Source organism: Tiliqua scincoides, chromosome 1 (genome assembly GCF_035046505.1).
Source record: "Tiliqua scincoides isolate rTilSci1 chromosome 1, rTilSci1.hap2, whole genome shotgun sequence".
Taxonomy (NCBI): Eukaryota; Metazoa; Chordata; class Lepidosauria; order Squamata; family Scincidae; genus Tiliqua; species Tiliqua scincoides.
Genome location: NC_089821.1, coordinates 63,331,274 through 63,343,635, shown reverse-complemented (window position 1 = coordinate 63,343,635; position 12,362 = coordinate 63,331,274).

Genomic DNA, 12,362 nt, shown 5'->3' with positions numbered 1-12,362 from the left:
ATATTAGGAATAAATTAATGAAATTTGTCACCAATTCTGACTTCTTACAAATCCATTCCTACGGTTGAAACATACGTTCCTTGTATCTGGCAAGATATAAAGGCTGATTAATGTTTTTTTTAAAATTCTAGAATCGTCATGTTCCACAAAAATATAGCAAATGATCCTATCCAGGCATGTTCCATAATGTAACTCCCATGCCTGTGCCTGCAGCCTGAAGCACAGGGGTACTAGCAACTCTTCTGATGGCCACCCATGCAAAGTGTTCATAAGTGTTCATTCTCAGTCAGTGACTGCACCCACTCTTCTTGCCCAAGGTCATATTCACATTTTACTTGTTTGAACCATTAACTGTGCTTCACATGCCTTCTGGATCTCACACCTTGAATGCAAATGAATTTTAAGAACATAAGAACAGCCCGACTGGATCAGGCCATAGGCCCATCTAGTCCAGCTTCCTGTATCTCACAGCGGCCCACCAAATGCCCCAGGGAGCACACCAGATAACAAGAGACCTGCATCCTGGTGCCCTCCCTTGCATCTGGCATTCTGACATAGCCCATTTCTAAAATCAGGAGGTTGCACATACACATCATGGCTTGTAACCCGTAATGGATTTTTCCTCCAGAAATTTGTCCAATCCCCTTTTAAAGGCATCTAGGCCAGATGCCAACACCACATCCTGTGGCAATGAGTTCTACAGACTCTTCTTTCGCTCTCCCTATTCAGGACCTTGAGGGCTCTGTTCTCCCTCAAGTTTATTCAAGCACTGTGGGTTTATATACAACAAGGGGGCTATTTTTGACAATAGTTATTGTTGTGGTATTAGTATCCCCTTTTGGGAGTTCACACATACAAAGGCCATAGACAGAGGTCCTGAATTAGCAATTCATCTTGCCCTGAAGATTTAAACTCATTCGAAGTACCTAGGTATTTCCCAACCAACTCCCTGTCAATTTGGAACTGCAGTCCTGACCCCTTGCCATACACAACGCTTCTGTGAGATAGCGTACAGTTCTCCTTTAGGGAGAAGATGGAGGCAGAATGGGAGCTGAGCTGTTCCACACTCCCTACTTCAGTTTTCCTGCCGCCCCTTCTCCAGATGTACCATTATGAATCAATGGTTACAGTGGGGATCGTTGCAGGGCTAGCTTTGACCTCCCCTTTTCACCTGTGATGCACCACCTGCCAGAAAGAGCCATCACTGAAGCTACTCCAAACTTGCTAGATTTAGAAAGGTTGGGAAGGGAGCAGAAGAGAAAATGGAGGAGAAGGGAGTATTGGGCAGACCACCACCCCCTCCATTTCCTCATCCTATATTTTCAAAACCTCTATTTGAAAAGGAAGTAAAGGAGAGACAAGTGACAGGCAGATGCTCTCGCTTCTCCTCTACTTCTTCTGCTCTGTTCTCTTCCTCATTTTCAGATCCAGGGAGCAGTGAAAGAGGAGGCGGCAGCTGGCAGTGTCAGTGGCCCTCACCTCCAATAATACTCCGTTTCTGCCTTGGTTCACTTTATGGACTATAGCCATATGCCTCTGTAGTTCAGAGGCTGAGGCTGCAATCCTATCCACAGTTACCTGGGAATAAGCCCCATTGACTATAATGGAATTTACTTCTAAGAAGACAGGCAAAGGATTGGGCTCTGGGAAACTGGCCTCTACAAAGCATAAACTGAAAAAAAAAAAAAAAGCAGAAGGGGAGGCACTTAGAAAAGCAGAAGGGGATGCATTGGGACCACGCAGTTTATTAAAGCATGGCATTGGTTTCTTAATACCTATGTAATAACTCATTCAATATTTCACAGCAGGAAAGTGCCTCTTCTTCAACTTCCCAACCCCATTCCCTCTCCCTTTCCCTCTCCCCTACTTTCCTTGGACCTATGCCAGCAAAATGGCTGGAGCAGATCTGAGGAGACCCATTTGGGTAGCAAAAGGGAACTTTTGTTTCCTTACCATGAGGAGTCCTCTGCTGCTTCCCTCCCCCCATGTGCTCTCTTGACACAGCTGCATTGGCAGTGTGGGGGGGGGGTAGCTAGGATTGAGGTGCTAACTGCTGTGATAAATCCCTCTGTTTTTCTGGGTTCCCCTGTTTATTTTCTGTGTATTTTCTACATATTTTCTCATGTTTGGGGGCATTTTGAAACACCAGCATTCACAGGCATTGATTACCCCTTTTGTTTTGAAAAGGGCATAAGCTACTGGGGGAGGGAGCTCCCTTTTCTCTTCCATTTCAGTCAGGATTCCCACCAGAGTGAGGAATGAGCTTGCTGGTTGGCTCATGTTCTCACCAGTTCTCCTCTAAGAGGGAAGAGACAGATACTCAGGTAAACAGAAGGCATCATCATAGAAAAATGTTAAAATTTTCAAACCCACCGGAAATGGGTTTGGCTTTATTTCAGCTGCCCACATTCTGAGCTTTGGAGAAAAGCACTCACAGGTCATGTGAAAAGAGCTGAAGATGCTGTTTGGCAGATAAAGCAGACAAATAAGACAGGGCAAGTAACCCTTTGCATCCCACATTTTCTCAGTCGGCTTTGTTCTTTTTCGATTTTGTTTAATCCTTTTTGAGTAATCGTTTAAGTAAAAGTTGGTATTATTTTAACCTTTGGTCTTCCTGGTCCCTGGTACAGGAAGTGCAGTGGATTGTCTAGTCTGCTCTCTCTTTGCAGGCATTAATGTGAGAGGTGCTGAGAGTGTCACAAACCATCACAGTTGAGAAAGGTCAATAACACCATCCCCCTCCCCCCAAAACCAAAAAGGGTTGTTACTCTGAAATGACTCAGCAGCCCTTCAGAGGGGAGAGGAAAGTCAAGAATAGCTAGAAGCAATGTGACTGAACTTCCCTTTCTTCTGCATAGAGATGCTATTCCTGGGAGGGAGAGAGCTATTGGAGAACATACTTGCTTTGGAGTTGTGGGTGATTGGTTCAACAAATTATTTGGTTAACACACTCTGAGGGGAAACTTGGATTTTGGAGGCATGGTGGGGGAACAAGTTATTTTCAAAAACGGATTTGTGGTTCTGAAGATATGCTAGTAATGGGATGGCTGGTGTAACTTCTTTTTTTTCTGGGATGCAACCCTGCTTTTGAAATAGTACTAGTAAAACTTCACTTCGATCCTGCTAGTTGAACTCATTATTTTAGGACTTGCTAAAAGAGCCAATCCTCTCCAACTTTCCAGCGCCAATAAAGCCACAATGCAGTTCCAAGGAAAGGGAACAAATCCTACATCACTGTAGGATGTGGCGCATATGCTTTTGGCACAGTTGCATTGGTACTAGAAAGTTGGTTAGGAATGGGCCCTAGGAACTGGGGAAAGGAGAAGATGGCTGGGAAAATTCCACAAGGTTTGTGCAGAGCTGCAAGAAAGGAGGGGCCACAAGCCTGAAGAACTATGATGTTTATCTACAAACTTGTCTATATGATGTTAAACAAGGAAGAAGAGAAAATATATGATCTGACTTGGTGTGCAAGATGGTTTTGCAATTTGTGCTTGTTAATCCCGCATGCATCTTAATTACAGTTTTCTTGCTTTTGATTGCAAGGGATTGGGAGTTGTGTAACAGGTCAGCAGCTTGTAATGCAGTCCATTCATTGCTTTTGTTAAGCAAATATTAATTAATACAATATAGTTAATCACTCTCAGGACCCTGTATGTTTACCTTGGAGGAATGGCTGAGGTTTGAATCTCAGATGACTGGCTTCTCTCTTTGTGTGATCACTGAGAAATCCAAAGACAATCTGGGCTGAAGATTGTGGAACAGACAGAGAGGAAGATTTGATCTGAGAAAGACAACAATGAATCTAAGAGAAGGAACTAGCAGCTCACCCTATTAGAACACCCATGCAGATGAAGTTGTTCACAGGTTTGCATGGTAGACAACACCATCCAATGCTCAAACCTGCACATTTGTATATAAAGCAAATCTTATGAACAGAGACACCATCAGCCTGTTGTTACCTTTCCTCTAAGGAAGCCTGAACCCATGTGCCACTGTGCACCTGGAACTTCTTACCACTCAGAGAAGTGGGCACTAGCACATACCTCAGACCCTCGCCCATAAGTCGATCCCACAGATAAGTCGAGGGCAGGCTTTGAGCCCACAATCATGGAATTTTCTATGACCCTCGGATAAGTCAGGGGTTAAACTTAGGAGGGTGTCTGACTATCGTTTTGTCTGATTTTACTTGAGGCCAGATCCTGAAAAATAACCCAGGACTAATTGTTACCTAAGAACTGTAGTCTCTAATTTATTAAAAACATAGTAAAAGATCATAAGATAAGATCAAAAGATCATTTTTATTCTTTTTAAATTCTGGTCTTCACCACCTTTTTGTAAACACTATCAGAGTAAGTGCACTGTAAACAACATACCAGTAAAACAGTGGTTCCCAACCTGGTATTCATGTACTCCCAGGGACACTCAACAGGACCTTAAGGGGTACTTGAAAAAGAATGGAATAATGGTAGAAAAAGGTAGGTCATGCTCCAGAATGCCTTGCAAGACAGGAATGCCTTACAAGGACCAGCAAGGCAGGAAGGGAGGTAGCTAGCTGGCTGTGAAAGCCCCACCAATAGCTAGTTTTTGGTCATCCATTCATCTATGAACCAGTGATTGAAAACCAGCACAGTAAAAAACCTGAAACATAATATGGAAAGAACAGAAATCTTCTGTTCTTCAAACAGATAAAAAGAGAAAACACTGTGATAAATACTTGAAGTCTGGACTTTCATATAGAGGAGATGAGGGCTTGTATTATTAATTACCAACAGTTTGCAAATATATAGTTGGCAACCTTCAGTCTCGAAAGACTATGGTATTGCGCTCTGAAAGGTGGTTCTGGAACAGCGTCTAGTGTGGCTGAAAAGGCCGATTCGGGAGTGACAATCCCTTCCACACTGGGAGCAAGTGCAGTCTGTCCCTGGCCTGTCTCCCTGGCTATGGGCCTTCCTTCTTTGCCTCTTAGCCTCAGACTGTTGGCCAAGTGTCTCTTCAAACTGGGAAAGGCCATGTTGCACAGCCTGCCTCCAAGCGGGCCGCTCAGAGGCCAGGGTTTCCCACTTGTTGAGGTCCACTCCTAAGGCCTTCAGATCCCTCTTGCAGATGTCCTTGTATCGCAGCTGTGGTCTACCTGTAGGGCGCTTTCCTTGCACGAGTTCTCCATAGAGGAGATCCTTTGGGATCCGGCCATCATCCATTCTCACGACATGACCGAGCCAACGCAGGTGTCTCTGTTTCAGTAGTGCATACATGCTAGGGATTCCAGCACGTTCCAGGACTGTGTTGTTTGGAACTTTGTCCTGCCAGGTGATGCCGAGAATACGTCGGAGGGAGCGCATGTGGAAAGCATTCAGTTTCCTCTCCTGTTGTGAGTGAAGAGTCCATGACTCGCTGCAGTACAGAAGTGTACTCAGGACACAAGCTCTGTAGACCTGGATCTTGGTATGTTCCGTCAGCTTCTTGTTGGACCAGACTCTCTTTGTGAGTCTGGAAAACGTGGTAGCTGCTTTATCGATGCGTTTGTTTAGCTCGGTATCGAGAGAAAGAGTGTCGGAGATCGTTGAGCCAAGGTACACAAAGTCATGGACAACCTCCAGTTCATGTGCAGAGATTGTAATGCAGGGAGGTGAGTCCACATCCTGAACCATGACCTGTGTTTTCTTCAGGCTGATTGTCAGTCCAAAATCTTGGCAGGCCTTGCTAAAACGATCCATGAGCTGCTCATGTGCATATATTTGCACATGAGTTTGCAAATATGAATTGTACAATTTATGGAAATGGGCTGCCAAGGGATATGCAAGTGAAAAAGGTTGGGAGCCACTGCAGGAGAACCAGGAATCAAATCCACCTTTAAGGTGTCTGGTGTGTTAAGCCAGAAGCTCTACATATAACATACGCGCAATTCAATTCACAGCAGAGAGATGCAGCTGCATATATTTGCAACCCTTTTTACTCAGAAGTAGATCCACTGCTTTCCATGGGTGTTATTCTTAAGTAAGGGTGCATTAAATTGTAGCCTGGGACTTTGCTTCAAATGGAAAGGATCCCATCCTGGTGTTTCAAAAAACAGACCTGCTTTGCAAGCATTTGCAAAGCAGAACCAGGCTGCAGCAGAAGGAAGGAGAATAAAAGGTTAACAAATTGCTTCTAAGGAGCTGCCTGCTGCTTGAGAAACTTGGCACCTGTAGCCTGTCTGTCTGTGGCTTGAGAACTTTTCAGAGTTGAAAGGCTTTGCCCTCTGATTGACCCGGAGATAAGGCGAAGTGATAATTTGAGCTTGATTACTTGGCAAAAATTTCAGGTACTATAGGTGAGTATCTACCTATAATTTTAAGTAGGTTAGGTAGTTAGGTAATACCTATGTTTCCAGTGAATAAGATAGGATTACAGCCTGACCAATCCTATCCATACTTTCCTGGGAGTAATCCCCACTGACTCTAATGAGACTTACTTCTAAGTAAACATGCATAGGATTGGACTCCAAGTCTTACTGACAACAATACTTATGAGTAAGATAAATAACACATTTTCAATTACCTCTACCTTTGGAACAAACAGCAGAGAATATTAATCAGAAAAGTGGTGCAAGTACCGAAGTATTTTGAGAATTTCTCTTCCAGATCCTAAATATTTATGACTGGGTTACCTGATCCAACGGGAAACAAAACTGGAGGAATTGTTTATTTAAAGTATTTGTACCCAACCTTTCAGTTAATGAGGCTTTCAGAAAATCTATCACTGGAAAAATCATTGGAAAATCTATCACAATAGAAAAGGTGTGGAGGGAAGGTTATGCCTCAGTGGGTTCTCTTCTCTCTCCTCTTCACAGGGCAGTTGGAGGTTTTGTGGCCTCTTGAGAGGGAGAGACACAGTTCAGACATAAAATGCACCTGCAGGTAAAGGTGGCAGTGGTGATGCTTTGCCTTACTGGCCTTTTGTCCTTCAGATATCTGTACATACTGTACATGTTTCCACTTGCTTGGGTCAGTGCATTCTTTAGTGGCTCAATATAGTAAACAAAAGGACACACCAACTATCAAAGAATGGAAAAATAAATCTTGGGGTAATAGCAGGTATTTCAGAGCAATATTACAGGGGTGACCAAATCATGAATCCACCCAAGAGTTATTGGGATGGATGTATCCACCCAAGAGTTTTTAAGGAATTGAAGAATGAAGTTGCTGATCTCTTGACTAAAATATGCAACTTGTCCCTCAAAACGACCACGGTGCCAGAGGATTGGAGGATACCTTAAATATTAATTGTGATGCAAAAAGGAGCTCAGGCAATGTATTTCCAAAAGCTGCACATGTCATACGTCAAATTGCCACTTGTGGTGCACAATCCATAAAAACATAAGAACAGCCCTGCTGGATCAGGCCATAGGCCCATCTAGTCCAGCTTCCTGTATCTCACAGCGGCTCACCAAATGCCCCAGGGAGCACACCAGATAACAAGAGACCTGCATCCTGGGGCCCTCCCTTGCATCTGACATAGCCCATCTCTAAAATCAGGAGGTTGCACATACACATCATGTCTTGTAACCCGTAATGGATTTTCCCTCCAGAAATTTGTCCAATCCCCATTTAAAGGCATCTAGGCCAGATGCCATCACCACATCCTGTGGCAAGGAATTCCACAGACCAACCACACACTGAGTAAAGAAATATTTTCTTTTGTCTGTCCTAACTCTCCCAACACTCAATTTTAGTGGATGTCCCCTGGTTCGGGTGTTGTGTGAGAGTCTAAAGAGCATCTTTCTGTCCATCCACTTGATTTTTTGGCCCAATGTGCATGACTTTACAATTACATTGAAACGCTTCTGCCATTTTGGTGCCCATTCTGCCAGTTTGGAGAGATCCTTTTGGAGCTCCTCACAATCACTTCTGGTCTTCTGGTCTTCTGGAAAAGCTCTCTCTCCATTGTGAAAATTGTCCATTGACACCCACTTGCTGTTTCCTGGTCTTCAACCAGTTCCCAATCCATGAGAGGACCTGTCCTCTAATTCCCTGACTCTGGAATTTTCTCAGTAGCCTTTGGTGAGGGACCGTGTCGAACGCCTTCTGAAAGTCCAGATATATAATGTCCACAGGTTCTCCTGCATCCACATGCCTGTTGACCTTTTCAAAGAATTCTAAAAGGTTCGTGAGGCAAGACTTACCCCTTACAGAAGCCATGCTGATTCTCCCTCAGCAAGGCTTTATGTGTTTTGAGATCCTATCTTTGATGAGGCATTCCACCATCTTACCTGGAATGGATGTTAGGCTGACCAGTCTATAGTTTCCCGGGTCCCCTCTCCTTCCCTTTTTAAAGATTGTTGTTGGCATCCTTCAGTCTCAGAAGACCATGGTGTCACACTCTGAATGGTGGCTCTGGAACAGAGTGTCCTCTCCAGTGCACGAAGCCTGGGTAAAGTAGGTATGGAGGATAGGCTGTTACCCATGCAGCAAATCCCCCCTCTCCACATCGCTGAAATGGTCCAATGGAAAGGCAGAGGCCAATACGGTTGGTTCCAGCGGCATCGCAGGAGTTGCCAGAACGTGACTGTGTTCAGCCATGAACTGCCTCAGGGACTCCGACTCCGGATTTTGCCTCGAGGTTGACCTCGAGTTTCTCGAGGTTTTAAAGATTGGTGTAACATTTACTATCCTGCAATCCTCTGGCACTGTGGCCATTTTGAGGGACAAGTTGCATATTTTAGTCAAGAGATCAGCAACTTCATTCTTCAATTCCTTAATAACTCTTGGGTGGGTGCCATCAGGGCCCGGTGACTTATTGATCTTTAATTTGTCAATTAGGTCTGAAACATTGTCTCTTTTAACCTCTATCTGACTGAATTCATTGGTCAGGAGGGGCTGTTCGGGCAGCGGTATCTGCCTGAGGTCTTCTGTCATGAAGACAGATGACTCAGCCATTGGCTCTGCCATGGCTTGACCATCAGCAGCAGATGGTGAGAGGAGCAAGGGGGCAGCAGATTCAGTGGATTCAAGGTGTCCTTCACTGCAAGTCTCTGTTGCCTCCCTCCTGCTCACAATGGACACAAGCCACATTGACGCACTCTCTAAAAGGTAGAATCAGATCATCCACTTCCCTCTCTGTACTCTCTCCTTGCATGAGGTTGAAAGCTTTTAAAATATAAATCCTCTGTGAGGATATACGGAGCATGGCATGGAGATAGAGCTTCTTTTTTTTTTAAAAGGGTGAGTACACTCACTTACCCCTGGTGAAGGCAATAGTAGCAAGTAAGGGATGGCAGCAGGTTTGGTTAGGCCAGCACTGCTGCCCCATATTCACGTCAACTGAAAATGTGATAAATGTCCCCTCTAACCTGTCATCAAGTTCATTTAGAAAAATGTTGAATAGCAGAGGGCCCCAAGACAAGCCCTGTGACATTCCACTTGATACTTCCCTCCGTGCTGATGTGGAGCAATTACCATATATACAGAAATCATGTATATGTAAAAATAATGTTTTAAAATTGATCTTGGACACATGAGTTGACTAATATACAGGTCAATACTGTAAAAAAAAAAGTTTCTAAGAGCAGCTGGTGAGACAGAGGGCTAGGCTGAGAAGCAGGACACTGGGGGGAGGGCATATTTAAAAATGGAGCAATTGTGCTTACCAGTAATTGTCAGGACCTACCTAAGTGATGTCATTAACCTGGAATTGATGTCCTGCCCAGAAGTGACATCATCAAGCAGGAACATTTTTAAACACCCCCCCTTATGACAAAATCAAATCAAATTAATTATGTAAGTAAGTAAATTAAAAGTTTACAATAACTATAAGTTTAAAATTATTTAAAATCAAGAAGATCCCTCCCAAGCAGTTGCAGATCTGTTTTAAAAGAATTTCCCAAACATTCCAAAGGCTGGAATCCTATCCACACTTATAAGCCCCATTGACTACACATAGTAGATTGTTAGAAGTGCAGGTCTGTCACATTTCCCCAAATGCAGTCACATACCTTGGTAACATCAAGTTTAATATACTAAAAATAAAATACACATTGAAATGAATGGGGAGAATTGGTTCGCCACCCATCTAGTGGGTCCCAACCCACAGTTTAAGGAACACTGCTCTAGTTCATATTTTTCCATTTTATCAACAAGAATATAATAAGAGACATTACCAAATACTTTGCTATGCATACTATATTCATGGTATTCCCATGACCTACTAGATTAGTCATCCTGTCAAAGGAGGTGAGATTAGTCTGGCATGATTTGTCCTTAGGGGGGAGGGAACCATGCTGGATCCTAGAAATGACCCCATTATTTTCTAAGTCAATGGTTCTCAAACTGGTGGGTCACAACCGACCAGTTCGTGTAACACTTCCCCCATCCTTTTAAGGGGCGGGGGAAGGGGAGGGAGGCAGCGACTCGGGTGTGTGTGTGTGCTTTGCACTTACTTTCAGAAGGCAGGACTGCAACAGGCTACAGGAGGTGCGGAGAGCCCTGCACAGCTCTCCCCGAGGCTTGGAACTTTCACTAAAAGCGGGTGCAAAGCACTTCCATTTTGCAGGAGGTGCTTTGCCCCCACTTTTAGTGACATTCCAAGCCTCGGGGAGTGCTGTGCAGGGCTGCGCAGGGCTCCCCGCATCTCCTGCAGCCTGTTGCAGCCCTGCCTACATAACGTGAGTGCAAAGCACCCCCCCTTAGCAATGCAATCCTGAGGCTCATGTCGCTGTCCTAGCTCCTCCCCTGCAAGAACTTACTGAGGGAGTAAAGCTCCCTCAGAGTTTGAGAACCACTGTTCTAAGTACTTGCAGATATTCTGTTTAATAATCTGTTTCAGGATCTGGATCGTCCTTTTAAAAAGATAGGGACAACATTTGCTTGTCTCCAGTCCTCAGGCATGCCCTCTGTTCTCCAGGGGTTTCATAGATCACATACAGCAACTGTGAGATCATATCTGCAAGCTCCTTCACTACCCTGGGATGTAGTTCATCTGATCCTAGAGATTTACATCAATTTAAATTAATTACCTGTTTCCTTACCATATCTTTATCTTGAGTTATGATTCCTTCACAACTCTCTTTCCTCATTAGTGCAATTATTGTCAGATTATCCCTTGTGGGAGTAATCGGATACAAAATAAGGACTGAGAAGCTCTACCTTCCAGGGATGGGAACTCGAGCTAAGTGAGTCAGAGTCACAAAAACTCGCATTTTTCAATGACTTATGCGAACTGAAGTCACGCATGTCAAAGACTCGGGCAGACACTCGAGTCTGGGGCTACTGACATGGAAAGTATCATGGATTCGGATGACTCTAGTTGCCCAGACATGGCTTGGGGGTGTTGCTTGCATACTCTGATGTTGCAACACTTCCGTGTTGCCCGAAAGACCTTGTGCGGTTATCTGGAAGCCAGACATTCAAATCTGCATGAGCAGCAGCAAACAGCAGTAAGGTACATTACGTTTGGTCAGAAGGTGGAGACGGGCTGGGGATGGAGGGAAATGGTTACCGTAGATACTTCCCTACAAGGTGAAAATTTTTTACCCAAAAAATCAGCCTAGATAGTTCCCCTGCCTTATCTTCAGGGCACACAGGCAGGGGGGGGGGATAAGGAGAGAGATTTCCACCAAGTCCTAGTGCATGCCTTCTCTTCTTCTCTCTCATTTATACAGCGGGAATGAACAAAACACACGCACACACACACCCTACTGTTATGGCTTCTGTCTTTGGAAAATCTCCTTTTACACACCTCTTTTGTCTTGGGAGTAGGCCATGGGGTGTAGGAATGGGAAAAAATAACAAGGCACGAAGCTTGTAAACATGCTCTTGCAGGAAAGCAAGGAAGCAGGGAGAAATTTCCCCAGGTCCTAATGCTTGCCTTTACTCCTTATTTAAACAGGGAGAATGAACACACACACACACACACACACACACACACACACACACACACAGAGAGAGAGAGAGAGAGAGAGAGAGAGAGAGAGAGAGAAACCACCATCATTGGCACTGGAGTACCTGGAGGGGGGCAAACAGGACAAAAGCCCCGAGCACTGACCCTCTGGAGGCGCATCCTCGAGCCTCACACCCCCACTGAACGTTTGCAGCTAGGAGTGCTGTGGAGAGGCAGCAAGAAGCTGCCTCTCCAGCAGCGCCTCAGTGCCAGACTGGGCCGCCCCCTCTCCCCTCCTCCTTTATAGGAGGAGATGAAAAGGGCACCCTAGAGAGGCAGCGTGTCCAGTGATGTGACTCCTGTTGTGCTGATGCTCTAGGGCACCTGTCTCCTATCCTCTGGAGGAGGGGAGAGGGTGCCCTAGAGAGGCAGTGCAATGGGAGTCGCAACTCCTATTGCGCTGACGCTCTAGGGCGCCCATCTCCTATCCTCCTTCAGAGGGGAGA